A 16,833-nucleotide genomic window follows, 5' to 3' on the forward strand; every position below is an offset into this window, starting at 1 on the left:
TCTCCTCCTCAGACAGACAGGGGAGAGAAAATAATGAAAGACAAGATAAGGACAGGGAAAAATCACTCACCAATTGCCATCATAGGTAAACCAGACAACTTGGGAGGAAATAGTTTAGCTCATATCAATCAAAGCAAAGTAGGATAATGAAAAATAAACACAAATCTTAAAACACCTTCCCCTCACTCCTCCTTCTTCCTGGGCTCAACTTCACTCATGATTTTCTCTGCCTCTTCCCCCACAGAGGCACACAGGGACAGGGATTGTGGTCAGTCCATCACACATTGTCTCTGTCATTCCTTCTGCCTAAGGGGAAAGACTTCTCACACTTCTCTCTGTTCCAGTGTGGGGTTCCTCCCACTGCAGAGAGTCCTTCATGAACTTCTCCAGCCTGAGCCTCACCATGATCTACACCATGGGCTGCAGGGGAACTCTGCTCCAATGCCTGGGGTACTCCTCCCCCTCCTTCCACACTGACCCCTGTCTCTGCAGGATTGTTTCTGTTTCCTGCTTTCCTACTCACTCCTGAATTTTATACCACAGGCACATCAGCTGGTTTTAAGCTAGAATCTTAAATCCTTTTTTATTGAAAGTGTTCTACGCAAGTTTGTGGTTAAAATTGTAATCCAAAGGAACTATAATGTTTTTTTTTTTAAGTTTTGATGGATACAAATAATAAAGCAGCAGTCTTTAATCTATGTAGATACTTCATGTAGAAATTCTGCTTTCTCTGGTGCAGTGAATTGCATTTAGTATGATGTAAAACATGAAGTCTTCTTCCTTAAAATAAATCTGTAGGGTAAAAAGCTGTTTTCCCCATGTATTTGAATTAAGTTGTCCCTCTAATCACTCTCTATCTCCATGAAGTCCCTTGACTGGGTGTTTTATTTCCCTTATAAAGGCTAAAAGTGCCATGTTCTTTAATTCAGTGGGTTCTCTGAAAAAATGTGGTTTGAATTGATGAGATGTTGCAAAGCTGCTTAGTTCAAAATACAGACTAGATGGAAACCTCTTATGGTAAATGTAGTAACAAATTCTTTGAGTGAAATAAATGTTTCCCTTTGAAAAACTCAGTTAAGTTCTAATAACTACTGCCTACTGCTCTGCCAGCATGGCAGTATATTCAAATGGAAGGGGACATTTGATGATAAATTACTGAGTGAGCCCTTTATAAGGGAATAATTTCATTCTCTTTATCAATGATTAAGTGTTGGAGCTGTATTTTATTTATATTTTCCAATGTTAGTGAAACTTACCTTATTAAACTGAGGGTGCTGTTAAGAGCTAATTCACCTGACCTAGACAAAGATTTGGGAAAAGATTAAAAAAAATGTGATACATGTTTGATAAATGCTCACCTCCTGTTTCAGGCCTCTGTCTGTTGCTTATTGTGATTGGCTGAACAAAACTGTTCCCTCAGAAGATAAACAGATGTGAGGGTTGACTTTTTCTTTTCTACAGAATCCATGGAAGAATGAATGACTGGACCAATCCCACAAGATACAAATGGCTACTCACTGCACTGGGATGTAAAAACCTGGGATGAGGAATTTGCCTCTCTTGTTCAGCCTCTTCTGTTGCAGCTGCTTCATTTCCACCGTGTTTGCTGCATGTCACAGGAGAGTCAGAGCAGGCACAGCATTTGGGAGCTTCTTTTTCTCTCTCTGAAGCTCACTTTGGGCATGCAAACACTTTGGTGCATCACTTATTTCAATAGAAATGACAAAGGATGATCACCTTTGGCTTTGCTTTATCATTTGGTTCTTATCTCTGCTCCCAGTATTTTCTTGTGCTTTCCTCTTTCCTGGCTCCTTTTTTATTTTATTTTTTTTTTTTGCAAACTGGTATTTAGCATAATTCTGCCCTGATCTTCTCTACTTCTCCACCTGTATCTGTAGAAGTTCTTCATCTGGTGTTCATCAATACCATGACTGTCTAAGTAAGGGAGGCAGGTATTATCCAATGTTTTGAGAGCAAGCTATTTAAAGTTCCTGACATGCCTTTGATGTCTCTAAGCTTTCTGTCAGAATGCAAACTAGGTAATCAGGTGTCCTTTACCATGCTTGAAATTCTTGAATTTTTGTCACAAAATTAAGCTCTAAAATCTCACGTATGTTTGATGAGAACTGCTCTTATTGTAAATTGCTTGTGGATGTATCAAACCCAGAACTTGGCACAACAGTCTGTCTAAATCCTGTAGGTAACCTTGCTCTGCAAAAATGTACCAAAATAAATATTTGGTGTGTTAAGGAACAAAGAAAGATAGGAAATTTAGAACTGGCTAAGCACTGTAAAAGGAATGGAGTGATCTGAAATTTATTTAGATCCAGGGATTTAATGGAGGTGTATATAATCATAATAATAACAAAATAATAATAATAATAGCACTGTATCATGTCATTGAAATGGATCTATTTAATGATGTATTGAGTGGTAGCAGGTAATTAATGGCTTGCTGCTACTTTGTTATTGAGAAGATATTAATGTTATAATTCACACTTTAAAATAATTTGAAGATGAAATCAATAAAAAAAAGCAAGTATGCATTTTTATCCCTTTGGATTATCACATAATTTAAAAGAAAGTGGCACATGAAGAGAGTAATCAGCAGAGCCAACATATTGTTTTAAAGCAGTCATGCACTTATAAATGAATAGAGAAGTTAATTCTGAAGGCCCTTCTGATGAAATAAAACCCAGATGTCTGAGGTTTCTTTAATGGGAGATGTTTATGTTCTGTGGGCATTGATACTGTTAACTTCAATAGTGGGAAATCTCTTGAAAGACAAGTGGCTGTCAAACCCTGCTGTGAATCCCACAGTGACTTTTTCTCAGAAAATTGTTTACTGTTAGTGGGATCCAAAACACAGAGATTTTCATGAAGACTGACAGATACTATCATTTTTTGGTCACTGCTAAAACAGCAAGACCAATTCATTTCAGTAAAGAGAGTCAGGGGGAGACATTTCCTTAGAAAATTATAATCTCCCCATAGAGGAGCAAGTTCACATTCAGAGATATGGCTGGAGGCTGCTGTAAAACCCATGGCTGTTGTATTGGTATTTCAATTATTTATGAGAATGGAAATGTTAACTTTTTATGTAAATAAAAGAGATGAGGAGTACTTACAAAGCAAATGATGTTAATACTCCTGCTCTTCACCCATCACTTTTACTTTCAGAATGACTTTGTCAGTCTTTTGAATCAATGGGAGTTTTGCCAATAACATTAGCAGTGGTTGGTTCAGATCTATAGCCTTTATAGTATATTAATTACACAGTATATGAGATACAAAAAACATATTGGAACAGTTTTATTGTTTCTTTAGGGACAAATGAAAGCTTTCTTTAGAAACAAATCAAACCCAAAACTTTTGAAATTGTTCACATCTCTCTCTGAAGTTCATTGGCAGGTAGAGACCCTAAAATACATGATTTATGTTCACAGTTAGATACTTAGTCATTTAAATAAATGTGCACACAGCTTACCAGAACTTTGAAATATGCATATATGATTTGGATAGCTCTAAAATGAACTGGCAAAGCAGGATGTAACCCTTCCTTACTATGGTCTTTGCAGCATGTGATTTATTCATTTACAGAAGAATTGCAATAGGCAATTAATATTGTTAGACCTGGAGATAAAATAAAGCTCCTCAAAAGTGGTAGATATAACATTTTAGTCCTCTAAGGCTTAATGAAAGAGTGAATAACTGATCCTCCCTTTTTGAAGGAGATGAAACAACACAACAGTGTCTTAAACCATGAACCTGCTCAGGAGCCCTGACTTGTGCCAGCTCTGCTGTGCTGTGAGTGCAAGAAAGGTGCCAAAGTGCTGGTTTTAGACTGCTGTGAGTATGCTGTAAGCAAGGAAATATGCATGAAAACCAGAAAATTCAACCACATCCAGAGATGATTTTTGGTCTGAACGTGATAAGAAAAAGGTAATTAAGAGAGATATTAGTTTGGATGTTGATGGAAATTGGGTTTACATTCATGAGTAAAACAATGTTTCTCTGTTCTTTTAATTATGTTTTTTTTTCCCCTAAGAAAAGCCTGATGTGGAGAAAATTTTGATCTTAACAGCAATGCTTCCTCTTTACAGATACATTCCATAAAACTTACACTTCATTTTTTTGGTTCTCATATGCTAAAAAATTGGTGTTAATTATGTCCTCAGAATGTGTCTGCCAAATCACCACAAAAATGAGAAGGGTCTGATTCTGGTCTTATGTTGTCTGTTGTGCTTTATCCCTAATAATGTAAGTACTCAATTTATCATTCCACTAATAGAGGGGAATATCTGCTATCACAATTTACTTGCCAGGAAAAAAACATCAGTTCACTCACTGATCCAATGGAAACCAGCTATTTGATAAGGCAGAATCTCCTACAAGGCTAAGAAGCACTTTTCTCTGCCAATGCCAGCTTGAGAAAGACCAGGCTTTTCTCCTCGTTACCTCAGACAATTATTAGACCCTAAACTGCATCAACCTTTGGTGTGGCGCATGTGATTGTGTGGCTGTGTGGTCAGAGTTATAGTAAGAATCTTACTGATGAAAATTCCCCCAATTTTGTTTTCTTAGCAGTTTTGCTGCTCATTAGGTTCTACTAGCACACAATTTTTAGGCTGACCTGAGCAGCTCTTCAGCAGCAAGTGGCAATTAGAGCCCGTGGTGAAGCACTGAATTCACTGAAACACCTCCTGGGCTGGGCAGCTGCACAAGGGGGTAGAAGGGATCCGATCCACTAAAAAAAATTTTCTGCAGTGAGCAATGTATTTTGGGATGTGGGTAACTTAGGAAGAGTAACTGCTTTGACAATCACTTTGGAAAGGATCTTTTTTTTTTCAGTCAGAACGCTGTCTGTTTTGCAAAGGTACAGCTCTGCAGTGTGGCTCATCATACCTCACTGTGTGCAAGGCTCCTCTGACTGCTTTGAAAAGTGAAGGCAAGTAATTTTTCTCTGTGCTTGTCCATTAACCTACACATGTGCCATAATCCAGAGACCTTGTATAGTAGGCTTTGTAAATTTAGTGTCTGATTTGTGTCCTTTACTGTGAAACATGCGACTGTTTCATATTGCAGCCTCAAATTCAGATAGAGTTGGCCATCAATTATTCATGGAAAGGTTAGCTCAGTTGCAGATGAACTTGGACTGTTGATGCAGAGAACCTCCATCTGCCTTCCTGTACAGCATTTCTGAATTTAATGTGTCACCCAGCCTGATTCAGAGACATTCTATCTGCTTTTGGGAGATGCTGCACTTCAGTTAGGAAGCTCAGGTACAGAATTTATAAACCCGGGTGTAATTTTCTTGGATGCAGGTTTGTTACTTCTTTACCTCAGTAGATCCAACCACAGTGTTTTGCTCTGGATCAGGCAGACAGAATAATCTCTGTTAGAATCACATCTGCTCTGAGGGCAGAAGTTCTCCCAACTCTCTTACCTTTCTTTTCTTCACTACAATAATACTTTATAACTGAATTTTCATTTTCTCTGTGTTTTTGCATTTTTAACATGTCCTTGCTACCTCAGTCCCCCATATAAACTGCATGAATTCTTCTCTCTTGATTGAAAAATAAGAGAAGACAAGGATGTTTCTGATATCTTGATTTCCATTCACACAGTTCACACTAAAATATGGTCTATAAAGACCAGAGTATTTTTGGAGCACAGGTTTAGGTAGCTGCCTTCATATCATTGATGGTCCTCTGTTTATTCAATTCCTAAATGCATTTTAGAAAGAGAAAGAAGAAAGGAAAGCAAAAGAAAACCCCAAAATTCATTATGTGTGTTATACACATCACTAAGAAAAGAAATACTATTTCTACATATGATACTAAGATAAGGAGTTGTTTTTTCAGGCTTAACCATTTTAATTACCCTGGATAAATCTGTATATTCGTTTCATCAATACATCTGTCTAAAATCTCTTTATAAAAAGCAGAACTTATTTATTATTTTGATATAAAGCCCTTATCAATTAAGAAAGCAGAGACACAAAACATTTCTTGGAAAAATACAACTTGTCATCAATTTTTTATGGTATCCCAAAAGTTCAGGGCTATGCCCTGAGCCATCTTCCTTTCCTAGGTTCAACAAAATAAGTGTCAAGGAACATTTTAAGGCAGTAAATACCAAGACAGTTAGGATATAACAGCAGTTTCATTTATTAAATAAGTGATCCAAACAATTTATTCTTCAGGAAAAATAGTGTTTTGAAACCCAATTTCTGAAGCCTGAGTCTGAAAGAGTAGAAATTGAGGCTTTCTTTTTGTATTTTCTTTAAAACCATTCTGCTTCCAGGAGACCAGATTTGCCCCTCTGTCTGCAGATCCATCCCTCAGCTGTGGGGTCAGGAGGGCAATGCTACCACAGCTCAAACCAATTTTACCTGAGCTGGGAAAATGACTTCTCTGCAAGGAATTATGTTCCCTTACACTACAAGGAAGAGCCATGGACTGCCCATTGGTTCATATTTTTCTTATCTGTGTGAACTACACAATCATAATCAAACATTTCTGTCTTTAAAACTCTGGACATCACTCTGTATAATGAAAACCTGAAGGGGGACAAGAGGGTTAATGCAAACCCAGTCTGCCAGAACTGGATGCATAATTTATTCTTTGAATTTTCCTCACTTTTCTTTCTGCAAATTGCCTGCAAACAGTTTACTCTTTTCTTTCATTTAGTATTATTCAAAATTATTTGCTGAATAACTTCTGCAGTTAATTCCTGATCTCCATATCCTTCATGAGCAGTTCAATAGCAATTCCTGTTAAACATTCAGGCTGCCTCAGCTAATTACTGTGGGATATGCAAGCACCCTCTACCATGAGCCGAGCTGATCAAGTGTTACTCAACATACTTTAAGACTGTTCCTCCTGGATGATAAAGACTTCCTAGCACATGAAGAACATTAATTTATTTAGATATTGAAATAAAATCCAGACTAGAAGCTTTAGAGAGAAAATGTGGTAAAAGGATGAAAGGTAAAATTTTCTTTTGAGCTATGGGCAGATTGAATGATAGACATAAAGCATTAGTATTCAATGGCCACCTCTAGGATAAAATCCACGGACCTACACTTCTCTTTCAGTCCTGTTTCCCTGTGTTTAAACTGTCCTCTGACAAATCCTGAGAATGTCTTGCCCTTGAGTCCCATTTGTTTTGTTAAGTATAGGCCTTGCTATCCATAGCTAGGACTCCCTTCAGGATTTTCTCTCTCACATACTTTCTTGGTCTCCGTGGACAGCAGGGTCATCCTGATGGCCACTCCCAAGTATTTCACTTGCAGCACCTCCTGGCTTGTTTAATTTCCCAGGTTCTGTCTCAAACTTGTCAATTCCTACTTCATCACTTGTGAAGTAAGGCCTGCAGTAAATCCTAACAGTCGTCTTTTATCCTCTCCTATCTTGCTATAAATCCTTTTTCTTTTGGGATTAACAAATTTGGACATTCCTGGTAATACCAATTCAGAGTTTTGCTGTGAGCATTGCTCCTGTAGCCTGTCCCATTTCCTCCTTCCACTGACTCTGCTGTCTGGCTCATTAAGCACAAGTAATGGTCCTTCATGGCCTGCTTCTACTCCACCTTTCATTTCTCAGTCATTTGGATGGACTGTGGTTCCTGCCTCCTTCAACAATTCTGATAAATCTTTGAAACAATGTTCTTCATCTTCTTGTGTTGTTTAATGCTGCTTTCTCCTAAATCTAGGGAGGAGTTGCCCTTTATCACCTAAAAAACTGAGTCTTCATCATCCTGCAGAACCATTCTTTACAGATATGTTATGATCATTACCAATAATTTGAATAATTTTCCATCCTCATTCTTTTTTCTCTTACCAATACTCACTTTCTTTGTCTTATATTAAGATAGAAAACTGTGGGGGCCAGAGTCAACTTTTAGTTCTCTATTCAACCACCATTCACATATTTCAAGCCCAGGACTACTTGCTTGGAGTCAGAGAGGTGGGAAAAAAGTGGTTTTACTTACACAGAAAGCAAGCTGTTATTTAATTTAATTTTCAATGATCTCTGAGAAGATATTGTGAAATCTTAATTGATACTACTTTGTCAATTATGTAGGTTCAAGAGGCTTCTAGACCCCACAAAAGTAAAGTGGAAAATTGAGTGATTCAGCCAGCAGGTGACAATACAAAAAAATCATTTTAGAAGTGATGACACACCTGTCTGGACTTCTCACAGTTGATTTCTGAATGAAATAAAACTAGCCTGGAAAAGGATTCAGGTTTCCAAACAAGAGCTGATTAGCAGTCTGATCTGGTACTGAAATCCCCAGTTTCCTGTGTGTAATTGCCTTTCAAATGTTCAAATGCTGAAGGTTGAAAAGTAGCATGCTGTGCTCATAGAGATCAGTGTTTGCAATGAATACACAGATATCTCAAATAACTTGGTTTATTGCCATTTCACCCACATACAAAATTCATAATGAGAGCAAGACATAGGTTATTAAGTGTGACAGAACAATGTATATATTAATATTAATGAGAATATATTTGCCTTGACCTCGCAGCCTTACAGCATTAATTGTATTTCAGATTCTTTGGTTTTCTCATATATACATATATAAGAAAGCTATGGGTGGTCACACTTTTACCACTGTTTAGATATTTATAGTCAAAATGTCCATAGCTAATTGAAAGAAATAAGAATTTTTTCCAATTATCATAAAACACTGATTTCAAACTTTTGAATAAAGGGACTCATGTTTGGTCTTGGATGAGTGTAAAGGGAACACAGACATTTACCTCTAAAGAAATTTTCCCCTCTATCCTGCCTCTGATTACCATATTGCCAAGTTTTGCAAAGTTCAATCTATTTCCTTTTATGAGCTTCCATGTTTTTAAGAGTTCTCTATTTGATACAATGCCCTAAGCATACAGCTATCAAATATTGGCAATAAAAGGGTTCATTTTACAGAGTGAACAAAACTCTTCTCATCTCTTGAATGGACACAGGTGACCATCTTTTAGCCTATAAAATTCAGGGATTTTTTTCTCAAGAATCTCTGGTTTTACCTTGATTTTGTGCATTTTTTTGCTTCTGTGGAAAGCTCTGGCTGACTTTCATCACCTCCTGTGGAGAGGATGTTATTGCTATGATTATTTGTTTTTCCATCAGTGGCTCAAACACCGTGTACACAGCAGTCCAAAGACAGAATGTGCCAAGCTAGAGTCTGTTATGAAATTATATAGTCACCCAAGTTTGCTTATCTGCAGGATCATCAATTTAATAAAAAAAGAACCTAAATCTTGACTGTTCTTCTAGCTTTCTAGACTGTCAGATAATCTGGTGCTTTATAAATTAATAAATAGGAAATATGAATGGTTTTGAATTTAAGTGATGTTCGGAACTCTTTAGTGTATTTCAAAGTTGATAATACCTTTTGAATATTTTTGTCCCTAAATTTGCACTGTAAGCTCACTTTGCTTTGAGATCTTCTATTCTGAGATGTGAGAAATTAGGTAGCTGTGGGTCAGACATAGAATTTTGGTCTCAGTCTTTGCTCAGTCTCATTCCATATTGCATATTGCATCTCACATTTGAGGACCACAAAATTAGGTTCTCAAGCCAATTTCATAATAAATCAGAGTGCTTTAACTGATCTACATTATGGACATTCCAAACTGCTAAATTAGTGTCAGCAAGATATTTAATGATATCCAATATTACTATAAATCTTATGTTACTCAAAGAGATAATTTACTTTGAAAATCTCATACTGAACCTAGTTTTATTGAAAAACAATAATTCACCCCAAAAGTCAAATTTTTGTAATTTAGAATTTATCACTGAGTCCAGGAAAGCTGCTTAGAACAGGAAAAAGAACATTTCCAAGAAGGTGAGGAGTCTGAAACATCACATGACATGAAAAAAGCAGAGGAGAATTTAGATATCAGGTTGAAGTGGACTGAAGGAAACACCAAAGGAACTGGGACAGGATGCAGCCTGAAGTCAAAGAGCAGCAAAGCAGTGTGTCAAACACAAATGAAGCTAAACACTTAGAAGTGCAAAGCATAAGCCTTTTTCCTGCAACTGGTCTTTGACCCAAATTCTAAGCAGTCCTGAAGAGTTTTTGTGGATGAATATTTTGAAAATATAAAATACCCCTGTATAAGAGTTTGGCTGCTGATCTGAGATTCTCCAGGTAAGCAGGAGTTCATGCTACCTGTATGTGGTGTTGGATATCACATATACCTTTCTCATGAATACTCTTTAAGAACAAAATATAATTAACCATTTCATACCATTTAACAAAAAATATGCCATATCTTCCACTATTCCTTTTTTTTTTCCCAGTCATCTGGCAGTCACAGATACTAGATTGCTTAAGTATTTCTAAATTATTACCTTTAGAGAGGTGATAATGGATAAATGGACAAGAATGGTTCTTCTATGCATGTTTGAGTGATTAAGCTATATGCCATGAGCCATCAGTCCAACTCTCCTTGTCACAATTTTTTCCTCTGCTACTACAGCAGTATTGACTATTACATTGCCCAGGCACATCTATAAGATACTGCAGATTGTATAGAAATCTACAAGATTTCCATTTCACTTCCCAATATGCTAAGCATGGAAATGACTTGCAGTTTCTTTATGAGGTAAGAAACCACGAAGTGAAAGAACTTCCCATCAAAAATAATCTTGTCTTCTCTGCTATTTGCTACAGCCTTGCATCAAAATCTGTATCCAGTTTCTGCTTGTTTTGTTCTTTTTTCCTGTTTTTGGAAATGTCATTTCTCCTTACAACAGGAGTTCTTATCCTAGAGACATATTATTTATTTACATGGTGTCTAGTTATGGAAGCAAAATGTTAAGAAATGCTTAGTCTGTTTGACATGCTACTTCATTTCACCACAACAACAATCTTCTGTACCTAACCTATTTTTTTTCAAAAATAAAGCATTAGACTTCTAACCTCAAAATTGCATGTGGCCATCAATTGCCAGAAGGGGTTTTGAGGGAATCTGACAGTTACGAATGAGGTAAGGAAAGAAAACATTTGAAAACTTGTTAGTGAATCACTTGAGGGTAAAAGAGGCATTGTAGAGAATATAAAAGAATCATCCCATGTCCCAGTTCTCCATTGTTTAGAGGAACATCAGCTCACTGCCATGTCAGTTTGACTATGATTATAGTGAGATGGCTTTTCCCAGTCTGGACATGTATGGAAGTGTGAAGGCTTTCTTGTGGTACTTGAGGTGAGTGATATGTTTTCTGCTCTTCAAATTATGGGGTTTTGTGTGTTTCAGAAGAAATAATAGGAACTGTTCCATAATTCTAGAATTTGCATCCAATAATTGAAATTTTGGAGACTTGTTTGTTTATTTTAACAGTACTGCCCCAAAATCAACCCAGAAGACAATGGGAGGAAGATTTCATTCATTTTGTTGGGGGTAGGCAAGGGTCATTTTTTTCTATCTTAAAGTGTCATGCATCCCTCACCGTTCTCTCCTTCCTATTAATTTGTATGGAAAAATCACACAATAAATGAAATCTTGTCTAGTCTGGGATTTATGTGCCATTTTTAGGTTGCAGATTTTCTGTTTGACCCAAAACCATGATTGTATGTATTTCTCCTTTTCCCACTACTAAGTAAGGAACAGTTCTCATGGGTGTTGAAATTTCTACAAATGATTGTGAGCTCCTTACAGCCTTGCAGTGCTGTAAGGAGCTGTAAGCCATGGTAATGCCTAAGGAGAAAGAGATGAAATATCAGTATTATTGCACTCTTTCCATTGACGTGATTGTCTACATTTATTTTGCAGGTTTCAAAGTAATTATCCTAAGAATATTGCTTATTAGCTGTTTTCCAAAATAAGTCTATAGGCCAAATTATGTAGAAATTTAGATTATTGCAACATTTCATAGTACTTTTAGTTTAATGTTTCTGTTTTATGCATCTAATCTATTTCTTTCATAATTGATATGAGATGTGCATATCTTGTGAAGTGCTGTGCGATGTGTAACATGAAAGGTTCTGTACAAGAACAACTGTTTTTCTTATTAGAATGAACTGCAACACGACAGATTAAACATTCAATTAAACAGGAAATTTACCCATGTAAAAAGCTCACAGAAAGGAGTTTAACAATGTTCACTTTTATGAGGTACTAAAGTTTTTGGAATCCATTATTTTGAAGGTCCATCTACTTTGCTTGCAGGTGAAATAATAACTCAGTTGTTTCAGAAGAAGGGGCCAAGTATTATTTACATAAAGCTCCATTGTAAAAATCTGGGTACTATTTCTTTCCAAGTCTTAAAATACTTTGGTGAGAGAAATGAAAATACTCATAAAAGGCAACCACAGTATGTTATAAACCACCTTTATGGTTCATTATAGATTGGGTTTAATGCTGTTGGATTAACACTAAAGGTTAATGTCTGCATAAAATATGCATGATTAGTTTAATACTCTGGAACTGTGATCAGGTTCTCTAATGTTATGAAAAGGAGTGACATGATACATGGTTAAGGCTGACACAAATAGAAGTGTGATATATTTCCAACAAAACTGGTCAAGGGTATTTTCAAAATCCTCCCTTATGTGATAACACTTCAAAGCCAATCTGTACCAATGGGAGATTTTGTGTTCAGCTCTCATAATTAAACTGTTTTCTGGCTGCAGGAATTGCATGCATTTGTAATTTGCTGTGTAGGCAAAGTGCTTGGAGAATGATACGTTCAGATTTTCTTCTTGCATGTTTTGAGCCTTAGGTATTATGTGGAGTGTTTTTGTTTTAAGCATTGATTATCTTTGTTATGCTTTATTGCCAGGAGAATGATAGAATTTCTTATGCATAGACTAACTGGCAGATTTCACTTATTGGTTGTGTAGAAGTGTCTGCCTAAGCTCTTCCCTTACCAACAAATGATTTATAAATTTATGATTTATTTTTTCTATCTTGATCATGCCTCAGGGATAATTACACTTAGGCATTTTTTCATGCTGCCAGGGAAGAACAGTGCATTTAGCATGTATTTGGATAAATATCAGCCATAAATCTCAGATAGGCCATGAACCTTTGCTGCTGTCAAGGGTCTGGAGAACAGATAATGAGAAAAGCCTATGGGCTCTCATAAGGTAGGGAAACAACACAGTAATCATCAGGACATATGGACACAGCTACAAGGACATGCACATACTTATATGAACATATTTAAATGTACATTTTTTTATATGGGTATGTATTGCATGAGGCTCAGAGCAGGTTTTGTTTGGTACACCTGTGGGGTTGGATATTCAACAGAGAAGAAGTTCTAGCAAGACTGTTGTACAACCTCTAAAGGAATCATGATTCATATCAAAACCTGTATTCACAATGATGAGTAGTGAATAAAACAAAAAAATGCTACACTCCCCCCCTTATTTGTTTGTTTATTTTTGGAAATTTTTTGTTTGTTTGTTTGTTTTAACACAGATTATTTTAGACATCCAATTTGTACAACTGATAATGTGGCCACAAGAAGACATGGATGGAAAAAAGTGGCCGTTCATGGGAATAGGGCAGTTGAGAACTTCAAAGGCCAGTGTCCCTGCTGTCATTTGTGTAGTATGCCACTACAGCCTTTAGTAGGGTGGGTGGCTCCTTTCATGCTTAAAGGTGAAGAGTTTGGTGTAAATGGGACTGCAGAATCAGGAGTAGAACTCCTTCTTCAGTGTTTTTCAAATCTTTATGTGTAGACCTACTGTGGGCATGCTTCTTTAAGCATGGCATAAGCCTGCATACCCCTGTCATTATTGCCTGCCACAGGTCAGGATCCTGTTTCAGAGAACTGGACTACCTGGTGAACTTATTTTGTATGACGTTCTAGGGCTGCCTGTCAAGGACAGAACAGTGCCCTTCACCCAGCTTTGATCTAGCAAGGCAACAACTTCGTGGCTGCTTCCAGGAACAAAGAAATCTTCATGAAGATAGCCTTCTATCACTTCACACTTGAAATTACAGCCTAGAAAACTGGCATTTGAATCAGCAAAAAGCCAAAAAAACAGTCTAAAACTATGGACAGGTTTTAAATGGGCACTGCCGTTGGTCTTGTTTATTCATTATGTATTTATTATGTAGCCACAGTCTCTAGAGACCAAGAAATTTAAAGACTGAATTGAATATTCATGTCTCCTTTTTACCTAATCTTGGTTCTGTAAAATTTCAAAAGCACAAGTGCAAAGTCACTGAAAATTGATTTTATGGAGATCTTGTTTTAGAGGCTCACTCATGTTTAGAATGAGTTCTTCAACCTAGAAATTGCTAATTTGTTTTGATTACCAAAATATGGAATACAGGAACCAAACATTTGTGCAACATTTATTAATGCCTGTAAAATGCAGACAGCTCATGGTATATCAGCAGCCATGCATTTTTGGGAGATGAGGTAACATTCCTTTGCTAAGTGATATCAATCTTAATGTAATTAGTTTTAACAGCATGCCCTTCATTATTTTTTTCTATTTTTACCACAATTATCTTCATTTTCTCTACATTCAGCAATATCTCTTCATCTGCTAGACTGACAAGAACTTTCTCAAAGACAAACAATGCTAATGAACCAGAGACGTGTCTCAATCAATGTCTTTCTTTCCCCATCTTGATGGGAATCGTATGTAGCTGCTAATTTTGTATTAGGGTCCTTTTTGTTTTTTTCCTTCCTCTATTCTTGGCCTTGGAGACATGGAAGGAAAGTGGTTCCAGCACTTATCAAATACCTTTTTATCAGACTGACTGGGGGGCATTCAGTGACATGGTTGATCGCTCCCAGGAGACAGAGTTTCAGCCAGAGCAAGCCGACAAAGGTCACTGAAAAACAATTCACTCAGATTATGTTGGAGCACAAAGTCATGTGGACCTAAACCACACGTCCATAAAAGCTGGGCTACCAAGTTTAACTCTCCGTGATCTTATGTTTAAATGTTGTTACAGTCTGAGAACAGCAGCTGGTACGAGTCATAGGTAGGCTGGAAAATTATTCTGCAAAGAGTCACTGAATTCACATAAATTGTATTTATATGAGAATTTCATGAGCTCAGCTGTTGTTGTTGCCTGACTGCAAAGTCTTAATTAACCAATGCATCACCTTACCTGAGACAGCAATGCAAAGTATCCTCCTATTATGTTCAGTATACACTATTTCACTATTTCACATAACAATGTCCCTATTGTTAAAAGGGACAAATGAAATATGCTGGACAAGATAAAGTATTAGGTGCTGAATCTTCTGCTGTAGTTTTTTGACTTGGAAAAAGCTCCACATTTTGAAAAATCCAGTGTTTCTCCTCATATTGTATTAGAAAGAAATAATTCATGGCAAGTTTTGTATATAAAATTAGAATATTTATTACATTGACATAACTAAAAATTTGGGGCCTGCTTGACCTTAATTTTATTTTGTTGTTTGAAGATCTGTGGTGACTTGCAGAGGTTGTAAATCAAGTGTCATTTTCAAGTACAGCCACTCTTGTCCATGTTGAACATTTCATGGTGTAGTCTCTTCATTTGCTGAACCAATTCATTGCACCATGAACTGGAATAACCAGAAGGAGTCAGACCTGAAAGGTGAGGCTGCCCCAGCGTCTGGGAGAGGTGACATGATGGAACACAGACACTAGAAAGCATGAAAATTACCTCACAAGTCAATGGTAAAAGTCACATGAAATGGGAATGAAATCATGTTTACCAAGTGACCTTCAAAGTATTGTTCTAACTTTCCTTTTAGTAGGGGAAGGCATTAAAATAAAACTTCAAAACTAAAAACAAACCCACAAGAAAAAAAAATCTTAGTTGTGGTTGTATCTTAGGCCAAAAGGAAGGAATTTAGAAGACCTTCAAGAGGTAAATATGTCATAGAAATAGGAATTATCCACTTCCAGATGGAAATAGAAGACCATTAGTAGCATAAAAAGAAGTATTGATGTTGCTTCTATTGTCTGTTTGCATGGAAGTAGAGCACATTACAGGAAGATTATGCATTCCTTTCTTCTCTATTAGTAAAAAAAGGATATATGAATCAACATCTGCTAAGGACATAAATATTTTTTCAACCAACACAGTGATTTGCACTAAATAAAATCAAACCACAAAACACTAAAAGAGATAACTGAGGGCAACCTTAGTCTTCTCTCACTAATAATTCCTAAAGCCCTGAGAAAACTTGGAAAAATGAAATAATGTGAATTTTGTGCTAATATTACAAGCAATTAGAGGTGTCGAGCTGAGAGTTTGGAACTGGGTTTTTTTGACCTAAATGTCACGACAAAAAAAAAGGGAAAAATTCATAGAAGATTTAGTAAGCAGTAGTAGAATGCTGATTTAATTACTGTAATTCAACATAGTTTTGTGAAAAAGGTCATGCTGAAAAAGCTTGTTGATAAAGCTGTAAGACTTTTAATTAAGTTCTGTCTAATAAGCTGGTACAGCTATGTTAGTTCTATACAATAGCTAACAAAAATGTATGAAATTAAATAAATATTAATGTATAATGGTCTGGATATCTGATTGACTTCTTATGTAATTATGTCATGGAGAAAGCTCTTTTCATTTTTAAAATAATTATCTGGAGATCTAATGAACATCTTTAATTTCAGTGTGGAAGAAATTAAAGTATAGGTGATAAAATCTGGGGGTGAAAAATATTTTCGAGATAAACAAATGTAATGAAGAATGCAAGTAGTTTTACAGATGCTCATTTGACAGCTGAGCCTAAAGGATTGCAGAACAAGAAGGGCCTAAGGTCATCTGGAGTGGGACTTTAACTGTGTTTATAGGTGCTCACATGGGAATTCTGTGCTAGAGATGCTCCCTCCTGATTATGG

This window comes from Molothrus ater, chromosome 1, assembly GCF_012460135.2.
Source record: "Molothrus ater isolate BHLD 08-10-18 breed brown headed cowbird chromosome 1, BPBGC_Mater_1.1, whole genome shotgun sequence".
NCBI lineage: Eukaryota > Metazoa > Chordata > Aves > Passeriformes > Icteridae > Molothrus > Molothrus ater.